Here is a 20,220-nt window from a genome sequence, read left to right as displayed (position 1 = left end):
AGAAGGGGTCCGTGGTTTTCACCTGACTGACAAAGGGTATGTGAACCAAAAAAGGTTAAGAACCCTTGATAAATCATTAGTAATTTGATTGCACTTATGGCTGATTACATCTACAATCAACTGCGGAGTTTGCCTTCAGCAATGAGAGATGATTCATCCAATAGGTTGAAGGTTCTTAAAGGAGAAGTGATGATTCCATCAATCAGAAGAGATAATTTTCATCCCTACTTCAGTCAGTCAGTTTTTCCTGGGGAATTCATCAAAAACCTTCCTTGGAATTCACAGCTCCCAGCCTCTCTATGGAATTTGGACTTGGCATCCTAATAGTCCCAGGAGACAATTAAGAAAATCTCATAATATTTAAAAATATCTCCTGTCAATTCTGTTTCCATAGAGAATGCTCACTAGTATAGATGGAAAGAACCTTTATATATAAGGTATAAAACAGTTCTTAAAAATCAAAGAAGACCTAAATAAATGGAGGGATATTCTACCTTCATGGGTTGGAGGACAAAATGTCATGTCTACCCAAATTGACTCACAGGTTCGATGCAAAAAATCCAACATCCTACTTTGCAGAATTGTAAAAGCCAATTATCAAATTATTTTGGAAGGGTAAGAGACCCTGAATAGACAAAAACATATTGAACAAAAAGAGGACAATTTTGGAGGACTCATACTTCCTTACCTTAAAAGATGTTACAAATCTGGAGTGCTCTAAACAGAATGGGACTAACATAAAGATATATATACTGACTAATAGAATCATACTGAGAGTTCATAAGTAGATCCACACATCTCTGTCCAACTGATAATTGATGAGACTGTTTAGACAAGACAAGACTGGATATCCATAAACAAAAGGAAGAAAGAGGACCCCTACTTAACGCCTTATATAAAAACTAACTCAAAATGGATCAAAGACCTCAGTATAAGTGCCAGGACTGTTAAACTCCTAGTAGGAAATGTAGGAAAGCATCTTCAAGATCTTTTATAGGAACATGCAAAGCATGAGAAATGAAATAAAGTAGACAAATGGTACCACTGAAAATTAAAAATTTCTGTCCTTCCAAGGACTTTGTCAACAGAGCAAAAAGGCAGCCAATGCAATGGAAAAAAATATTTGGAAACCACATCTCCAATAAGTATTTAATATTCAGAGTATATAAAGAAATCCTACACTCAACAATTAAAAATACAACCGAATAAAATTAAGCAAAATTTTTAAATATCTTCCAAACTCATATCTCATACACCCTTCTTGAAAAGTTTCAGGCCTGATTTATTTTCTGAGATTGATACCTATTGGCAGCAGGGAAATACTGCAACACCTTTTCCTGTTCACTCACTATTGGACCTCCTAAAATATTTTTCAATGCTGGACATATAATTCTCTGCAAGCCGAGGTAGAAAATATTATTCACTCACATTCCACAGTTTGTAGCATCTAAATGTGCTCTGTGGCATGTCAAAATAGAGGACCACTGAAAAAATGAAAAAAATAATTTTCCATAATAAGAATCAGCCAGTTATTTCCATGGCAAATATTGTTTTTATTTCAATATAAACCCTCAGAATACAATGACAAATATCCACTGAAAGGTGTGTGGATGGCAACAGGGTTAGGGGAGGATAGAAGTGCATGGGAGTGGATTGTAAACCTCAAGGAGAAATCATGACAGCAAAAACCAACATCCTCCTACAACAATTTCTTTAGCAGCTAGCCAAATTAGGCAAATATCCAACTTTTTAAATCACAATCATTGACCTCATATGTATTGCCAGAGAACAGATGGAAATCTGTCCAAGAAGCAGAAGCTCAGTTGTGAGTGAATGCAATGAATATGCCACAGAACCCCTAGCAGCTCAGCACTGCTGCTGGGCTCTTACACATGGTTGGCAGATGGCATCCAGAGAGGAATTTCACACAGTGATGAACCCTCAGAGAATTCCCAGTCTGCAGGTTCAGGGCTAGATTTTAGGGATCAGTAGTGGAACAAAGCTGTGGTAGGTTCAGAATCTGACTCTTCCAGACAAGTTTTCCACCAACACAAGGAAGCCAGGCAAAGGAGACAGTCATATATGTGAGGCCTCAGTAGCAATTCCTGAAGCCTCCAAGGTGTAACTGTGGTTATGTCCATCTTTGACTGAGAGCAGAAGAGGACAGGAGTGAACCATGCTCCCTTCAAAGAGGACTCACTTACTATCCCAAACATCCTGAGCTGGATTGTGTTACCTCCATTTGCTGGTGAAGACTTGGGGTATACAGGAGTTAGTGACTTGCCCAAAGACATACACAAGTGAATGTTGGAGGCAGGATTTGGTATTCCCTCAGTAAATTATCACTGATTAACCAATGTGGGTGCTGATCTATATAAAAGGGTAAAGCAGAATAGGGAATCTTGGGTGAGGAAGTTCCCCCAAGTGGGAGCTACATGGTGTGGTAGTTAGGAATATCCTGGGTTTTTGGTGCTTGGTGTCCAGTCCTTGCCATACTTTCTAAAAGGGGCATAGCTCCTTAGCCTGGCTTCTCTTTGTTGAGACCCAGCTATGAACTGAGTGAGGGCATCATCTGAGAAAAGAATGGACAAGTATGAAATTCCAATGCACAAGCAGGAAGGTCTTGGAGGCTGCCCACGTGGGAGAAAGAAGGTAGTGATGGAGGAGAAGCTGAGGGGTAGAGCTGTACAAACTAAGGGAGGACAAGAAGAGGCAAGAGTCCTGACATGTGTCTCTTTCTATTCCAAGCTCTTTGCAGAGAGCACACATGGGGTCCAGGGCACCTTGGTACAAGGACAGGTTTAGTCACACTTTGCCTCTGCTGCTGGGACACCAGCCCTTTGAATACAGCTTTATATGTTGAGCTGTGCAAGGGGATATATGCTGTGAGTCATGGCTTGCCTGAAAGCACACAGGTAATGTGGAAGGATTCAGAACATAGAACTTAGAGAATGGACCATTGGCTGGTGCAAACCAGGGTGAGAGAAGGTTCTTCTCCATGCAGGGAATCTGAATGTCTAAACACTAGGGCTAGTAAGATGGTGTTGAGAGGTTGAGCATGCATGCCTGAATTTGAAAAGTTAACCAGAGTCTGAAAGGTGAGAACAAGATAATTCAACTGAAGAAGCAGGTGTTTCCTCTCTCCTTGGTCTCAGTTCTTTTTCATGATTATTTCCTCATATGATGCTTAACTGTTGAGGTCAGGTCCACAATATGTCTACCCAGTGCCCACCAAAATCCTCCACATCCCCTGGAGGCAAATTCCAGATGCCACAAATCCCATCCCCAGGTCGCACCAGTGCTCACACCATGGGCCTACACCAGAGCCAAACAGCGGGGATGACTGAACACCTCCCCAGCTCACAGCACCCTGCACAGGCAGGTCACCCCAGGGCCTGCCATATAACTCATCCCATGTCTATCCAGTTTGCATTGTTTTGTTTTTTTTTGGACAATCAGGTTGATATTACTTTTGTTGGAAAAAAAAACTGTTTTAGACATGAACATAAATCTCTATATGAATTCAGCATAAGAAGTTCAATCATAATTTGGCAATGAGATGGAATAGTGGTTGTGGGATGGTCTATCCAAATCTAGTTGGAAAAGACTCATTCTTGCACAGAAATGCACAATTGGATTTCCTATCCTCCTGTTTGTGCGATACTGAAGGTACTGTGCCTAAGATCAATCATAGAAAATTAGTTAATGATAATATTATCAACTTAAAATCTCTTGCTTTATCCTTCAGTGTATTTTAAATTTCATTTATTTTGTCTTTCATTTCCATAAGATTTGTTATTTTTCTAGGGTTTTTCAAATTTATCTTTTTTTACAGTGTCTTCTTATTTATCTATTATTTTACTTTATTTTTTATTTTTAAAGAAGCTTTAGATGACATTTGAAGGACAGAGAGAATAATGAAGTGGACCCTCCAGCTTCAGCCTGTGTGCCTCCATAGTTATTGATTTCACCACCATGTCATATAGGCTCCCACAGAAGAGATGGGGAAACCAAATCCCAGAGAGAAGGAAAGCTTGCCTATGGCCACATGGGTAGAAGAGGCAGAACTGATTTAACCCAGGCTCCCAGGCACTAGATCCCTGTGTGTTCCTCCCCTGTACAAAACATTAGATCCCTGGTTTCCAAGATTCCATGGGTAGCTTGGGCAAGGGGGAGACAAATTCCTAAGTCCTTCACTGTACTACACTCTCCTGACTTCTGTTTCCAGCATAATTCTTCCTTCTCACTCTCCAGTAGCCATGGGGAAGTGCAGATGTGTGGGCAGAATGGGGCCATGATACCCGACCATCCCCCTCTACAAAAGACCACATATTGCATGGTCCCATTTGCATAGAATGTCTGAATAGGGAAACAAGTAAAATAGAAAGCAGATAAATGATTTCCTATGACTGGGCCTGGTTGAGGGCGATGATGGTGGGGAGACTGGGATAAAATGTGGTGACTTTTAATAGGTATGGGATTTCTTTTTGGAGTGACATAACTGTACTAAATTTGGTTGTGCTAATGCATGCACACTTCTGTGAACATGCTAAATCATTCACTTGTATACTGTAAATAGTTGAATAGTAGGATATATGAATAAATAAAGCTGTTGTTTTAAAAATGAACTGAGCAAATGTGGCAAAATATAAATGTTACCCTTGTAAAGGTGGATATATTGGTTAATATTTTATTTGTCTAAATAAATATTTCATAATATTTCATGAATATCAATACTATACTGTAATAAAATCAATCATCTATTTAATAGTAGACATAAAGCACTGGGTTTCCGGAAAGGATGTCTTATTAACTCTGGACAACTATATTTTACTTCAGTTCAGAAGAGCCATTTGTATATTTGGGAGGAATGAGCATTAAGATGGGATAGTTCTGTTATACCTTCATGGGGTCTAAGGATTCTAGTATGGCCCCAATGTTATGTTTCACGTCATTTTACTGAAATTTTTCCCCCTTCTTTTCTGTTCTTTTGTAATTCAGGGACACATAACATGTATATATTTGTGCATTCCCTTATGTCACTCGATTCCCTGAGAACCTGTTCCATTTTTCTATTCTTTACTCTTTCTGTTCTCCTTTCTTTTCAAGTTCACATGCTCGGTCCACCGAATCATTAATTCTTTCCTCCACCAATTCAAATCTGCTGTTAGATGCCTCTAACGTACTTCTCCCCCATCTATTGTTTGCTCTCTGTGTCCATTCACTTTGCATTCTATTTTTCTGTATCTGCTTATCTTCTTAGGTGGCACCAGAAACTGATCCTGGTACCTTCCAGAGTAGGAGAGAAATGCTCCTTCTCTTGCACCACCTCAGCTCCCCATCTGCAGCATCTCTTATTGTCTCTCCTCTCTGTCTCTTTTTGTTGCATCATCTTGCTATGCCAGTTCTCCACTCAGGCCAGCTTGCCACGAGGACACTTCTCCTGCACAGGACAGCTGTCCTGTACAGGCCAGCACTCCATGTGGGCCAGCTCTCCACTCAGTTCAGCTCACCATGTGGGTCAGTTTGCCTTCACCAGGAGGTTCCAGGAATTGAACCCGGGACCTCCCACATGGTAGACAGGAGCTGAATCACTTGAGCCAAATCCACCTCCCTCTAATGTACTTTCATCCTCATCCATTGTGACTTTCATTCCCATGAGCTTTTACGTCTCTTTACATTCTTTCTGCTCACTCATTTGATGGATGTAGGATGGCTGATTACCTAAAAGTAACTTGTTTCTCTCCTTGTTGCTAGGATACAAAGGAAAAATTATATGTAAATTAGAAGGTATTGAGGGAAGTGGACTTGGCCCAGTGGTTAGGGTATCCATCTACCACATGGGAGGTCCATAGTTCAAACCCCAGGCCTCCTTGACCCGTGTGGAGCTGGCCCATGTGCACGTCAGTACTGATGCATGCAAGGAGTGCCCTGCCATGCAGGGGTGTACCCCATGTAGGGGAGCCCCACACGCAAGGAGTGTACCCCATGAGAGCTGCCCAGAGTGACAGAAAGTGCAGCCTGACCAAGAATGGCACTGCACAGATGGAGAGGTGACATAAGATGATGGAACAAAAAGAGACACAGATTCCCATGCTGCTGACAACAACAGAAGCGGACAAAGAAGAAGATGTGGCAAATCGACACAGAGAACAGACAACTGGGGTGGGGGGGAAGGGGAGACAAATAAATAAATAAATAAATCTTAAAATAAAAAAGAAGGTAATGAGAGGCAACCCTCTCTCGATGCTGAAATCTTCTCTTGAAGTGAACAACATCCTATTGAAGCAATGAAGTATGAAAATCAGCTTCCACTGGTTGGCCAGACCTGTGCAGAAGAAGCCCCTGGCTGTCCTCACTTCAACTTGCCTGATTAACATAGTGAAATTTCCACCCAGGGGTGGAGTTATCCACCCCTTTTTGTACATTAAATACATGTGCAAACATGATTTCCTAAACATAATAATCATACAACTATATAACTAGCTGTGTATGTTCATCCATATGCATAAAAGTTCACCCATATGCATAATTGAAACAAATGCTAAGTAGGAACTTAGGTATTTAAGCAAGAATGAACCTGTAGAATGGGAGTTAGGTCTGTGTTGCTTTAGACCAACCTTGGCTCCTGTCTGCAGACATAATAAATGTAAGTTCTACCCAACTCTTGGGTTAAAGTTCTTATTTCCTCTACATCTCTTGTTATCTCCAAAGGCCTGGCTTTGAGGGCTAACACTGTCTTCTCAATATCCATTATCTCTTTATCTATTATGTTTCTTCTTGGAATTGATTTAGGAGCTTTGTGTGAACATCATTGCTTAGTTATCTTTTTTTTTTTTAAGGTTTATTTTTAAAATTTATTTCTCTTTCCTTCCCCACGTCCCCCAGTTGTCTGCTCTGTGTCCATTTGCTGTGTGTTCTTCTGTGACCACTTCTATCCTTATCAGCGGCACCAGGAATCTGTGTTTCTTTTTGGTCTTTCATCTTCTGTGTCAGCTCTCCATGTGTGCAGTGCCATTCTTGGGCAGGCTGCACTTTCTTTCACATTGGGCGGCTTGCCTTACAGGGTGCATTCCTTGCCCATGGGGCTCCCCTATGCGGGGGACATCCCTGCATGGCAGGGCACTCCTTGAGCTCATCAGCACTGTGCATGGGCCCGCTCCACACAGGGCAAGGAGGCCCAGGGTTTGAACCGCAGACCTCCCATGTGGACGGACACCCTATCCATCGGACCAAGTCCACTTCTCGCTTAATTGTCCTAAATACTGTGTCTCATTGTTCTTGGATTGTACCTTTGGCTATGCCATTTCTTCCTGTTTTGTAGTATGCTTTGTAAATTTTTGCTCATATATAGGCACCTCATTATGCTGGTGATTTTACAATATAGGTCTCTCAGTTGCTTGGTGGTTTTGTTTTACACTCTTTGATTTTTGGTTCAATTGTTCCTCAAACTTTAAGATTGCCCTGTTGAAGTTATCAAAAGAGATCCAGGGACCCAGCAATAGGGCACTGATGAGAACTATGGGGTCTGGGAAGGAACTAGACAACCCTTGACTTCACGTCCCTTTGCCAGCAGATGACACTATTTGGGAAACCATTTCACAGAGAAGAATCTTTCAATCTCTACCACACTGTATTTTCTGAGTCAGTGATTCTAAGCTGGGCTCTGCTATTTAATCTCATGAAGAAACAAACACCCTCAGCCCTCCACTGCACCCTCCCGCTTCTCAGGGATGAATATGACTTTGGCCTCCTCTGGTGCCTCTCAGTCGCATGTTTTGCCAAGGCCTTTTCCCTTGAGAATGAAGTACACGGTGGCATTCCCAGTTGTTGGACCAGTAACTTTTAGTTTTCCTTTGGCCTCTTCGCCTCACTGTCTCGATTCTCTCCTAAACGTTGCATATGTCACTCTCCTGGTGTGCAGATTCCCAAAGGAGCTGCATTGGACAATTATTACCCTTTCCTCCCTGTTTCGTAAGAGAGCATCACCCTGCCTGATTTACTCTGAGGCCATCTTCAAACTTAATTTTGCCAAAATTCCATTTTTTTTATGGACACTTTTATTTACACCTCCTCCTCTAAAACCTGTAACTGTGTAACTGAATGCTTTATGCTTCTGAAGATCCAGTAAAATTAGATTGTCTACTCCACCTTCCCCTGCTAATGCCCACACCTGCATTTCATAGGCTATCTGTGCATTAAACATATAGTGAAAAACCTCCTCAACTGTTTCTCTAAGCGCTACCACACCATAATTCTTGAGAACCAGCACTTTGCAACTTGGCTCCAGAACTTTCTGCAGTTGAGTTCTCTCCTCTGGTTCATCTTGTAACCCTTGAAATTTGTAATAGGTGAGTTCTTCCAGGGTCAAGGAATTTGAGAAATGGATTGAAGACACATGTCATGGAGAACACAGCTCCTGTTGCAGGGGTATGGATGTATGTCACACATTTAACATCAGGACTAGTTGAATAGTTTGCAGCACACGGACTCAATTCTGTATTTATGGTCAGCTTTAAAATGACTACTGCGACGGTTTGCTCGGTCGGTAGAGGTGGGGTCTGGCTGTGGACGAGGGGTCGGTCCAGCTCTGGATGAGGGGTCGGTCCCGCTTGGGACGAAGGGTCGGTCCCACCTGGGACGAGGGGTCGGTCCGGCAGCAGACGAGGGATCGGTCTCACAAAGGGTTGCGCGGTTTGGCTGACGGGGTCGCCCGGTGAAGCCGGCGACGAAGGGGTCGCCCGGCGAAGCCAGCAACGAAGGGGTCGCCCGGAGAAGCCGGCGACGAAGGAGTCACCCGGAGAAGCCGGCGACGAAGGGGTCGCCCGGAGAAGCAGGCGACGAACTGGGGACAAGGGAGGCCAGGCCCTTGTCGGGGGCTCTCAGGACTGGAGGGCGCACGGCAGAAGAACTACCGCGGAGACAAGGTAAACACGCAAGTCCCTTTACTGAGGGAGAGGCAACAGTTTTATAGGGCCTGGGGAAGGCTGATTGGTCGAAGCCACGCCTTGTTCTGATTGGTTGCCGGCAAAAGGTCAGTGGGCGGTACTGGATGGGGGAGGGGTGGTGGTTAGGGATTGGCTGTCGCTGTTGCTGGGGGAAGGGGCAGGGTTTAGGGATTGGTGGCTGCTGTTGCTGGGGTGGAGGGCAGACTTGAGTTTCCCGCCCACGCCTGGCTGTTGCTGCTGTCGGGGGAAGGGAAAAGGGTGGGCTGGATTTTTCCGCCCACACCTGGCTGTTGCTGCTGTTGGGGGAGGGGAAAAGGGCAGACTGGATTTCTCCGCCCACGCCTGGCTGTTGCTGCTGTCGGGGGAGGGGAAAAGGGCAGACTGGAATTTTCTGCCCTGCGCCTGCGCAGGGAGAAGGAAGAAGAAGGGTGCCGCCCCACAAGGCATCGGGTGGCGACATCTGGGAGGAGGGGCGGCCGCGGAAGCATGGCTACCGAGAAGGGGAGACCTGAGGGCACTCTGCGCCCATGCCGAGCTTCCTTCATGGGTGGCGGTGGGCCCGACCAACCACCCTATTATGGGGGCAGCGGAATTAGGCCTACCGCGGCCGCTCCCCTGCCAGGCCAGCAAACCACACTTCAGCCCGAGGGGTGACTGCAGACTACTTTGCTGGTCAACCTATTATCTTACTATATTACTTTCACCAAGTTAGAGGTTGTGGCTTCAGAAAAAGATAAGCATTTAGGAATTATTACAATGAAGTCCTGCTCCTCATTCTTTCTGAGATATGTTTTTCCAGGTGTGCCCATCCAAAAAGGTAAACAAATCCTTATAGGCAGGCAGGTTTACAATGCATAAGTTTTTCTCCCTTCACATATTAGGATTTGTCTTCACCAGGAAGGTAGTGAATAGGTTTGGCCATGACAGGGCAGAGGAGAGATGAAGTAAAGTCTAGAAAGGACTGGCCGTGATGCAATCTTCAATCTGTTGTAATGCTCATAATCCATTTGAGCTGTGGCCTTTCTCCATCTGTTCTATTTCTTTTTAATTTTTAATTTAATTTTTTATTTTATTTTTTGAATAATAAATTGTGTTTTTTAAGAGGTACATAAACCACAAAAAAATGTTACATTAAAAAATATAAGAGTTTCCCACATACCCCACTTCCCACCTCCCCACTCCTACCACATCAAAAACCTCTTTCATCATTGTGGCCCATTCATTACATTTGGTGAATACATTTTGGAGCTTTGCTGCACCACATGGATTATAGTTTACATTGTAGTTCACATTCTCCCCCTGTACATTCATTGGGTTATGGCAGGATATATAATATTAAGCATCTGTCCCTGCAATAAAATGCCACCATATATCACCTCTACTTCCCTCTCCATACCCTCAGCAACTACCTTGGCCACTTTCTCCATATAATTGCTACAGTTTATTCCATTACTAGACACAATAGTTTTATAGTAGCATAACAGTAAGTTCACTCTAATGCATATTTTATTCCTCCATCCTGTGGACTCTTGGTTGGTGATGTCCTCTCCACCTCTATATCAAGAGGGGGATTAGATCCCACATGGTTGTTGGATGTGATTCTCCTGCTTGGAGTGGTAGGCACACTCGGTTCCCTCATGCAGTGGTTGACCATCTTCACCTTCCTGTTAGCTGACCTGTGCATGTCCAACAAACTGGAGAGTAGGTGCTGCAACTCTGCTGAGGCTCAGGGCCCAGCTGGCACATGGCCAGTTCAGAGATTGAACTCTCTTGTGTATACACCAAACCTAGAACCAACCACAGGTTCAGTAAAAGTGATAGAAGAGGCATGTGTAGAAAGCTCACATCTGAGTCCAACACCATCACACTCAGGAACACAAACTACCAGGTAGGGCCCACTAATGAGGCAATGAACTTTAGAGCCAACCACCATGATCATAGAACCTGTGTGTCCCCATAGCCCTCAGGAGCACCAGTACCTGGAGTTGGGATCCTGCTGGGGTGTTGGGATCCTGCTGGGGCGTGCATAAGCACAATCCCTGTGATGACGTCCTGACTCTTTTGAAGACTATTAATCACATAAGCTCATTTGTTTTTATCATTTCCCTCTTTTATTCAAGGTCCCTTTCTAGTTGCATCACCAACTAGTGATTGGTAGTAATCCCTCAGTGCCAGGGAGGCTCATCCCCAGGAGTCATGTCCCTTGCTGAGGGGAAGGTAATGCATTTACATTCGGAGTTTGGCTTAGATAGTGGCCACATTTGAGTAAACGGAGGCTCTCAGGAGGTAACTCTTAGGTACCCTGCAGCTGTAGGCCTAGCTGAAATTTCAGGCACACAGACTCATAAGCATAGTCATCAGTATCGCGGGCTCCTCATTGGACCATCCTTCTTCATATTCTTTGTCATTGCACTTGGGTGATTGTTGCTGTTCCATTGGGGAATGTGACAGGGTTCACCTTGCTAGGAACTCAGCACTCTTTCAGTTCTCATTTGTAACTGTAAGTACTAAGAAAATATGACAATTCAGGTCTTCCCCAAAGGTAGAACTCTGCAGTATCTGAGTAACTCCTTTCCTCTGCTCCATCATACTGAAATCCCTTTGTAGATCAGGACACATATTCCTCTCCCTGATATATTCTCAGTCATTTTCATTAATGTGGTCCAACACTTCTCATTGTGAGTCACCCTGGGAGGAGGAGGAGGAGTGATCACACCTTGACTGCCATCTGAACTCATACTTTAGTTCTGTCATTTACCCTGGTTATCTAAGTCCATGGGAACAGCCAATAGGAAGGCCCCTCAGCCCACATGCTGCTGTCCTCCCCACTACTGCACATTCCCTTGTTAAGGTACCACAGCCAACCCTAGCCAAGGTACTTCCTGTTCCTGCTGGAAGGAGGGGTAAACTAAATTTTCTAATGTTAGTTTAATCTTAGATTCCTGGCATACACCTAACTTGGTCTTGGTCTGTAGTAATATTTTTAGATTAAAGAATTTTATTTCCTAATAAAATTTGTAGTTGGAATTTCTACTTAAGTGTGTTTGGGAGAGATTGGACTACAATCCATTTGCTTCATTAACCATTTCAGGTCACCTATTCCATTTGTGCAAAAAAGGCTTCTAGAATTTTGATAGAGATTGCACTGGATTCATACATCGTTTTAGGTGGTGTCAACAACTTAACAATATTAAGTCTTCCAATCAATGAACATGAGAAGTTTTTCTACGTATGCAGTTCTTCTTTAATATCTTCCAGCAATGTTTTATAGTTTTCAGGGTTCATGTCATTCAATTCAGTTAAATTTATCATATGTATTTTATGGTTTTATTTGCTATTGTAAATGAAACGATTTCTTGATTTCCAACTTATGTTGTTCATTGCTGGTATATAGAAACCCAATGATGTCTAAATGCTTATCTTTTATTGTTGAATTGGTTTACAAGCTGTCATAACTTTCTAGTGGATTCTTTGGGATTTTTCTATAAACAAAATTATGCCACCTGTGAATAGGGTCAACTTTATTTCTTCCTTTTTAATTAGCGTATCTTTTATTTCCTTATTTTTGCATGATTGCTTTGGCTAAAACTTCCAGTAAAATATTGAGTAGGACTAGTGAAAGTGGGCATCTTTGAATGGTTTTAAATTAGGGAGAAAGCATTCAGTCTTGGCGAATATTTTGAACTCTCCATCATTTCTGAATGCCAGCTTTGCTGGATAGGGAATTCTTGCCTGAAATGTTTTTCTTTTAGCACCTTGACTATGTCATACTGTTGCCTTCTTGCCTCCAAGAAGGTGAAAAATCAGCACTTAATCTTATTGAGCTTCTCTTTAACATGATGGTTCTCTTTTCTCTTGCTGCTTTCAGTATTCTCTCTTTGTCTTGAGCATTCAACCACTTGACAAGTATACGTGTTGGAGTAGACCTGTTAGAACTGATACTGTTTGAGGTGCACTGTGCTTCTTGGACATGCATGCTCATCTCCCCCAGTAGGGTTGGGAAGTTTTCAGCCATTATTTCCTCCAACACTCCTTCTGTCCCATTTCCCTTGTCTTCTCCCTCTGGGATGCCTATAATGTGTATGTTTGTGTGTATCATGTTGTCATTCAAATTCTTAATTCTCTGCTGAATTTTTTATATCTTTTTATCTATCTGTTCTACTATCTGTTTGATTTCACATGTACTGTCTTCCACATTACTGATTCTTTCCTCTGCCTTTCCAAATCTTTTATTATGTGCTTCCAGTATATTTTTTATTTCTTGGATTGTGCCATTCATCACCATCATATCCATTATCTTTTTATGTATGTTTACAATTTTTTTCAGTATGCTCTTCCAGTATCTTTTCAATATTCTTAATCACTTCCTTCACTTCATTAAGTTGATCCATGATATTTTTGTGGACATCTCTGATTAGTTTTTCCATGTTCTGCATCTCCCTGGTTTTTAGTTTGTTTGTTGGACTGGGCCATGTCTTCCTGTTTCTTAGTATGGGTTGGAAATTTTTTTTTGGAATCTACACATCTGTTTTTCTTGATGTATTTATTCATTTGATTGGCGTCTCTCTTCTATTCTATGATTTTATTTTGCTATTGTTTTTGTGCGTGTGGTAAGGTTTCACTTTGACCCTTCATTGCTCTTATTCTCTTTTCTTGTTGTTGTCTATGTTTCCTTGAAAGAAAATAAATTAGGACCAGAGAAAGGGAAAGAGATAGGGAAAGAAAAAGAACAATAGTAATAATAATAGAAGAAGGCAGGAGAGGAACAGTACAAGATGTAGGAAATTGATAAATTAACACAAATAAGAAGCACAGACAAATAAGATTAGAAACAATTAAAGAAGAAACAAAATAGAGAAAAATATACAGAATGAAGTAAAAGGCTTAAGGGTGAGAAGAGAGGACAAGAAAAGAGAAAATAGAGAAAGAAAAAAGTAAAAAAGAAAGTAAATAGAGAAAAAATGAAAGAGAGAAAGAAACAACAAAAATTGTAGACCAAATAAAAGGTGGAATGAAAGAACAACAATAGAAAACAGAAAATATAAAGATGAAGGAGAGAAAAAAATAGTACAGGTAGAGTAAATCAGTAAACAAAATTTAAAAAGAATTAAAAAAAAGGAAAACAAGCAGAGGAAAAAAGAAAGGGGAAACACAACAAACAAGAAACAGGACAGCAGTGAATCATTTTTAAAAAGGAGACAGAAGGAACAAACTTAAAAACGAACAAACAAAAATAAACATGGAAAAACATCTTTCTCTCAGACCCCGAAGTATTTTTTCAGGCTGCTGATGTTCATCAATCACTTCCCTGTAGCCTGCCCTAGGCAAGTTTTGAACCAGTTTTAGTCAGTAAAATTAGGGAAATTTTTAAAAATGAACTTTTTTTTTTATATGTAAGAGATCCGAGAAAAGCTAATACAAAGAGAATGTCTGTATTTTTCCTGTCATCAAGTTTCAACCAGATGCCTGAATTCTCAAAGAAGAGGCAGGAATTGCACCAGGGACCTCACACGAGCTAGGCAGGAATTCTTACACTGAGCTCTTCCTCCTCCCTAGGTTGATTAGCCTGTGGGAAGGCATCCACCAAGGCATCCACCTCTTTCCCTCAGGCAGGTTAGATTCCCTGCAGATTCCCTGCAGTTTGCTGGAGCCCTCTGATCAGATGCTGGTCTCTGCCTCCTCTCTTATGCAATTCCTCTCTTTACAACACATTTGGCTGGATGTGGCAGCCTCCCTGAGGAGATCCCCCTCCCCTCTTCCAGTTGATTCAGGGTCCCTTTCAAGATTCAAGCGGGGCCCAGCTGACAAAATTCATGGGAAAGAAATCGCTCTCCTCACTCCCAGACCTTCTTCCTCACGGGTGAGCTGCCCTCACACTCCTCTTTGGAGCTGGGAGCCCGCGGCTCCACTAGGCACTTGGTCCTGAGGGCAGGGTACGTGGGCCGCTCCCAGCCACCGAGGCAAGCGACCCCCGATTTCCCCTGCCTTCCTTACCTGTGCAGGGCCCTCCAGAGGGCTCAGAGCACCTTCCCCTTCTGTATATATCCAAAGGCGCTGGCAGGGAGGAAGAGGTCTGTTCTCCCCTCAGGTTGATATAATCCGCCAGGAGTTTTACTCTTGCTTAATATCCAGGCAGCCCGGAGGCCTAATAACTCACGATTACTTGTTTTGGCTTCTTCATCTCTCTGGCCCTCGCTCTTCTGGGAGTTTAAAGCAGTGTCCTGCTTTGCTGTTACCCAAAGCAGGCTTCAAGGCAGCTTCTGGCTCTTTCTCCATTGTTTTAGTGAGCTGAGCCTTATCTGCCTTTCCCATCCGCCATGTTCCCTCTAAATGTGCATTCAGTCTTTACTATGGAGTATGTCCTATCTCAGAGGTTTCATATCTGCCCTTTATGACTTTGAGGATGTTTCCTTCTATTTCTAGTTTTGTGTGTTTCATTCCAGAACGGTTGCTGGCGTTTGTCAAGTGCCTTTTTGTGTCATTTCAGGTGATCTTCCATTCTATTCATGTGGTAGTTACATTAATTAATATTCTTATGTAGAAACACCTTTGAATTACTGGGATAAATCCAGCTTGGTTGTAGTGTATAATCTTTTAATGTGCTTTTGGATTTGGTTTGTTAGTATTTTGCTTAGGACTTTTGCATTTATATTCTTATGGAATATTGAGTATCATTCCATGCTATGGATGTACCATAGTTTGTTTAGTCGTTTATCAGTTGAAGAATATCAAGGACTTTAGGAGTTTTAAATCTAGGCTATTATAATTTAAGTTCTCCTAAGTAATCATATAATACATATATTTGCATGCAAGGAAGTATTCTTGTCTCTGAGGAAAAAGCCCAGGACTGCAATTGCTTGGTTTTTGGTTAGTGCATTTTTAGTGTTTTAAGGAATGTCACACTATTTTACAGATCATCCATACCATTTGACAGTCCTGACTGCCATCCATGATAAATCCAGTTTTTTTTTTCCATCTGTGACAACATTGGGAATAATCGCTGTATTTTATTGTAGCCTTTCTAATAGGTATTTACCTCTATCTTGTTATGGTGTGATGACTAGCATTGTTGACATATTTTCTCATATTTATAGAGCATCTTTACTTCCTCTTCGGTGTAATGTCTCCTCATGTCTTATGCCCTTGTTGTTAATGGAATGTTTGATTATTTACAGCTGAGCTTTGAGAGTTCTTTATACAGTCTATCACTCATTCAGCAGATATGTGTTTGGCAAACATTTCTCCCAGTCTGGACCTTGTCATTTCATCTTCTTAACAAGATCTTCCACAAAGCAACACTTTTTGATTCTGGAGAAGTCCAGTTAAGTAAATTGTATTTATGAATAGTGCTGTTCATGTCATATCTAAGAACATTTCACTGGATCCTATGTCCCAAAATTTTCTTCTAAATTATCTTCTGAACTATTTATATTTTGTATATTGTAATAAAAGCTATGATCTGTACTGGTTACCTATTATACTATGATGATTCTCAGGTTGATGTTCTTAGTGCTTCGTTCTTTCCCTTTTGTGCTCTGGCTATCAAACTGCTATAGCACCTCCTATTGAAAAAATATCTTTCTTCCATTGTGTATATCTTTCTCAAAAACTAGTTGTCTGTACTCATGCATGTTTATTTCTGGGTTTCCTCTTCTTTCTATTCTGTTCCTTTGATTTATGTGTCTCTTTTCCAAAAACACACAATCTTGGTGTAAGCAGTTATTTAGTATGCCTTGAGGTAGTGTACTTCCTCCCAGTTTTTCCTTCTTTTTCAAATTTATTTTAATTCTTGCAGTTCTTTTAACTTTGATATGAGCTTTAGAAAACAGTCTGTATTTACAGAGGCTCAAGCTGGGAATTTCAAAGGAATTGTGTGTAACCCGTATATATCACTTTGGAAGAATATCACATCTTTTCTATGTTACTCTTCCAATCCATGACCACTAGATGTCTCTAAAGTAAGTATGAGATACAACTGTCCATATTTGCAGATAACATAGACTATGTAGAAAATTCCAGGAAATCTACACAAAACATCCTCCAGTAGTTAAGTAATTTGAATAGGTTGCAAGAGAGCAGAGAAAAGGAGAAAAATAGTTTTCTCTACAATTGCAACAAACACATGAAAACAAATTAAAATGCAATGCCATCTGTAATCCCTCATGGAAAAGAAAATAATTTTTAGATGTAAGTCTGATGAAACTAGTCCAAAATATTTGTTTACATGTTCCTTGATTTCTTTCTAAACTGTACTGTGGTTTTCAGCATACAACTTTTGGACTAGTTTCAGCTGTAGGCACTTGTCATGCTGGGATCCCAGTCAAGGAAGTGGTGGCAGGGTCACAGGATACAAGCACCTCCCAGGCCTGGGTCCTGGAGGTCTGTGGGTGGTGTGAAGGCTCCTCAGACGCAGGGTCCCCAATGAAGCTAATGTCAATTTGTGGGGTCAGGGGACTGGACCTTAGGGTCCCAGGCTCCACCATGAGGAGCAGAGGCAGTTATGCCACGTGGAGGAGGAGAGGTTAGGACCACCTCAGGGCATTACAGTGACGATGATGACACCACTGTCAGCCTCCACTAAGCACCCACTCTGTGCTAGGAACTGCACGAGGCCCTTTCTATACCTGACATGACTTTCCTGGGATCTGGTAAGGTATTGTACTCATGTACAGAGCTGTAAACTGAGGCTCAGGGCTGAGGGTCCCATGCCGAGGGACTGGTTTAGAATCGTCAAAACAGAGCTCAAGCTCAGATCTGTCTACTTAGCCCTCCCTCTTCATCCCCATGTTGTGTGTGCTCCAACTGGAGAGAAGATGAACCTGAGTCTCAGAAAGGGTGGGCTGGTCTGTGACCCATGGGCAGGAGTAGCCATGGGCACAAGCAACTCATCCTGAGCTGTTGCCCTTGATCACAGGGCTGCTTCTCCTATCAGGTGGGGAGTGAAGCATGGGCACTGTGCCAGGCTCTGAGCAGGGAAATGAGGCCTGAGGTCCTCCTACTCCATACAGGAGGCATTGACTTCAGAGCTGCATCCTCAGCCCTAGGACCTGTGTCATGTCCTCTCATTCCCCAGGTGAGCCTTGCACTGGGTACCTGTCCACCCTCCATAGGTGTGATATCCTTGGTGAAGTGCAGTGCACAATCTTTCCTCTAGTTCAGCCCAAAGCCTGTCCCATGGGGAAAAGCCAAAATTGAATTCCCAAGATTTTGAGGGTTTCCAGGGACTCAGATAACACTCCCTACCCTACAGATGTCCTGTCTTCTGAATTCATCCCACAGCTTGGCACTGACTACAGCTCTCTGCAGTTTCCAGGATGAGAAGTCAAGTTCAGGAACCAGAAAGAGACCTGTTTCCAGGAAATATTCAGGAATCCAAGTAAAAGAGGGAAAACCTTGAATAGTAACAGAAGTAGAATGTAGGATTCAAGATCATCTACTGTGGGGAAACTAATAGAAGGGAATGGGAGCCGGGATGCATATGGGACTCATTGTAGGACTCTGCCAGGTAGGTTAGAACCAGAAATTTTCTTCAAATTATACTTTGGCAATAGAATTTGAATATGCCTTGTTAGGACAATTTGTATATTCTACACCTCAACAGGCACTGGAGGACAGAGTCCGCCACTGGAAGCCACTGCCACCAGGGGTTTTCTCCTGAGGGAAAAGATGGCACACATCACTGCTGAAGTGTTGTTTACCTTCCAGCTCTAGAATGGAGGGGGAAAATCTTGCTGTCTTTAGTGACCAAGGATAGTTAATTTATGGCTTGTCTCCTGATATTTTATGACCTCTTGTTTAATAAACTGCTTCTTTACAAAACAGGCTCTGCACCTCAGGTGCTCATCTGCCAGTGGAAACAAGCACGAGAGGGTTCAAGAGAACACAAGCTCTCGGCCAGACTTCCCAAAGGCAGCCAGCCTCCAAAGCTGTGAGGGAGTCGCTCTGTATTTTTCCTGACCCCTGGATCTGTGTGTGGGAAGGCAATTGGTCTGAGATCTGGGAACAGATCCAAGAGGAGGCTAAAACCCTGGATTTTCTGAGGAAATGTAACCTCTTCTACTAAATGACAGCTTCCTTCCACGATAGCCTTGCCCTGAGAGCTCTGGTCTTTTCTTCCTCTCTCTCTCAGCTCCTTAGTCCCCTTTGCTGAATCCTCCTGTTCTTGCCCCACCTCCGAGCCTTTCTGTTCCTCAGCCCTCGGTCTGGTGGAACTTGTTACCCTTGCCTCTCCCCAGCTCTCCCTCCCTTGCCTGGGCCCTTCAGCAGTCCCTCCCCCCCCCCATGCTCTCTTGAGCCTCAGCCTCTTAGGCACACCTGCAACCAGAGTGCCACCAAAAGGGCTGCGTCCCAGCAGCTCAGCCTGAAGTTCAGCTCTCCAGTGGTCATATCATGGCCTTTGACCTCACCCCTTCCTAAGTCCCCCGGTAGCAGTGATGAGGCCCCCCTGCCACGCTCTCACAGGGTCCTCCAGCACCAGTTTTAAGTGCATGTGACCACACCTTCAGCTCTCTGTCCTAAGGGCCAGGCTCATTACCTATATCCAAATGCCAGTGACAGAACCAGGGCTACGGCTCTTGAGCCACAGCCTCACTAGTCCTCCAGCGCAGGCTCTGGAGCTCCTCCACCTTTAAATCCTGTCCAGGCACCTGCCCCGTCAGCCCATGTCCCCTCACGACATGTCTAACCCCCAGGGCCCATGTGCCTCTGACTGCTAACTAAATGCCCTGGCCCCCCCTCAGCCCAGGACTGGCCCCTGGCCCTTGGGCACTGAGTCTATCCTGGTGGTCAGTCACCCCTGGCCCCAGGGTTTTACTGGTACAGAGGAGATTTTCCATGAAAAATATATTTTATTTTGGGGATTCAGAAAATCTCGGGCAATGAATGAAAGAAGAGGGAACAGATGGGAGACACTGGCTGTGCATGTTCTTAGGGACAGAGAAAATGGGGTCTCATTTCAAGAAAGGTGATGCCACTTCCCTTCCTCCCATATGGAAACAAAATTTTAAAAAGCAACTTCTTCATAAATATTATGGAAAGAAAGGAAAGCAATTGTATTCGCTGAAAATGCACACAGTCTCCTAGAGGCATTACCCAGGCCTGACTTATGGTTGGAGCCCAGCCAAGCACAGGGTGAAGGGCAGACAGTGTTTAGGCCGGTAGAGGAAGATTCTGGGTTTCCTCACCAAGCCTCTTGTTGACTCCCTCTTGTGTGTCCTGGGAAGGAGGGGGTTGGAGGCCCCTGACACTCCCACCCCCAGCTCCATCCCAGAAG

This window comes from Dasypus novemcinctus, chromosome 8, assembly GCF_030445035.2.
Source record: "Dasypus novemcinctus isolate mDasNov1 chromosome 8, mDasNov1.1.hap2, whole genome shotgun sequence".
Classification (NCBI taxonomy): Eukaryota; Metazoa; Chordata; class Mammalia; order Cingulata; family Dasypodidae; genus Dasypus; species Dasypus novemcinctus.
Note: the sequence above shows the minus strand (reverse complement) of the source record.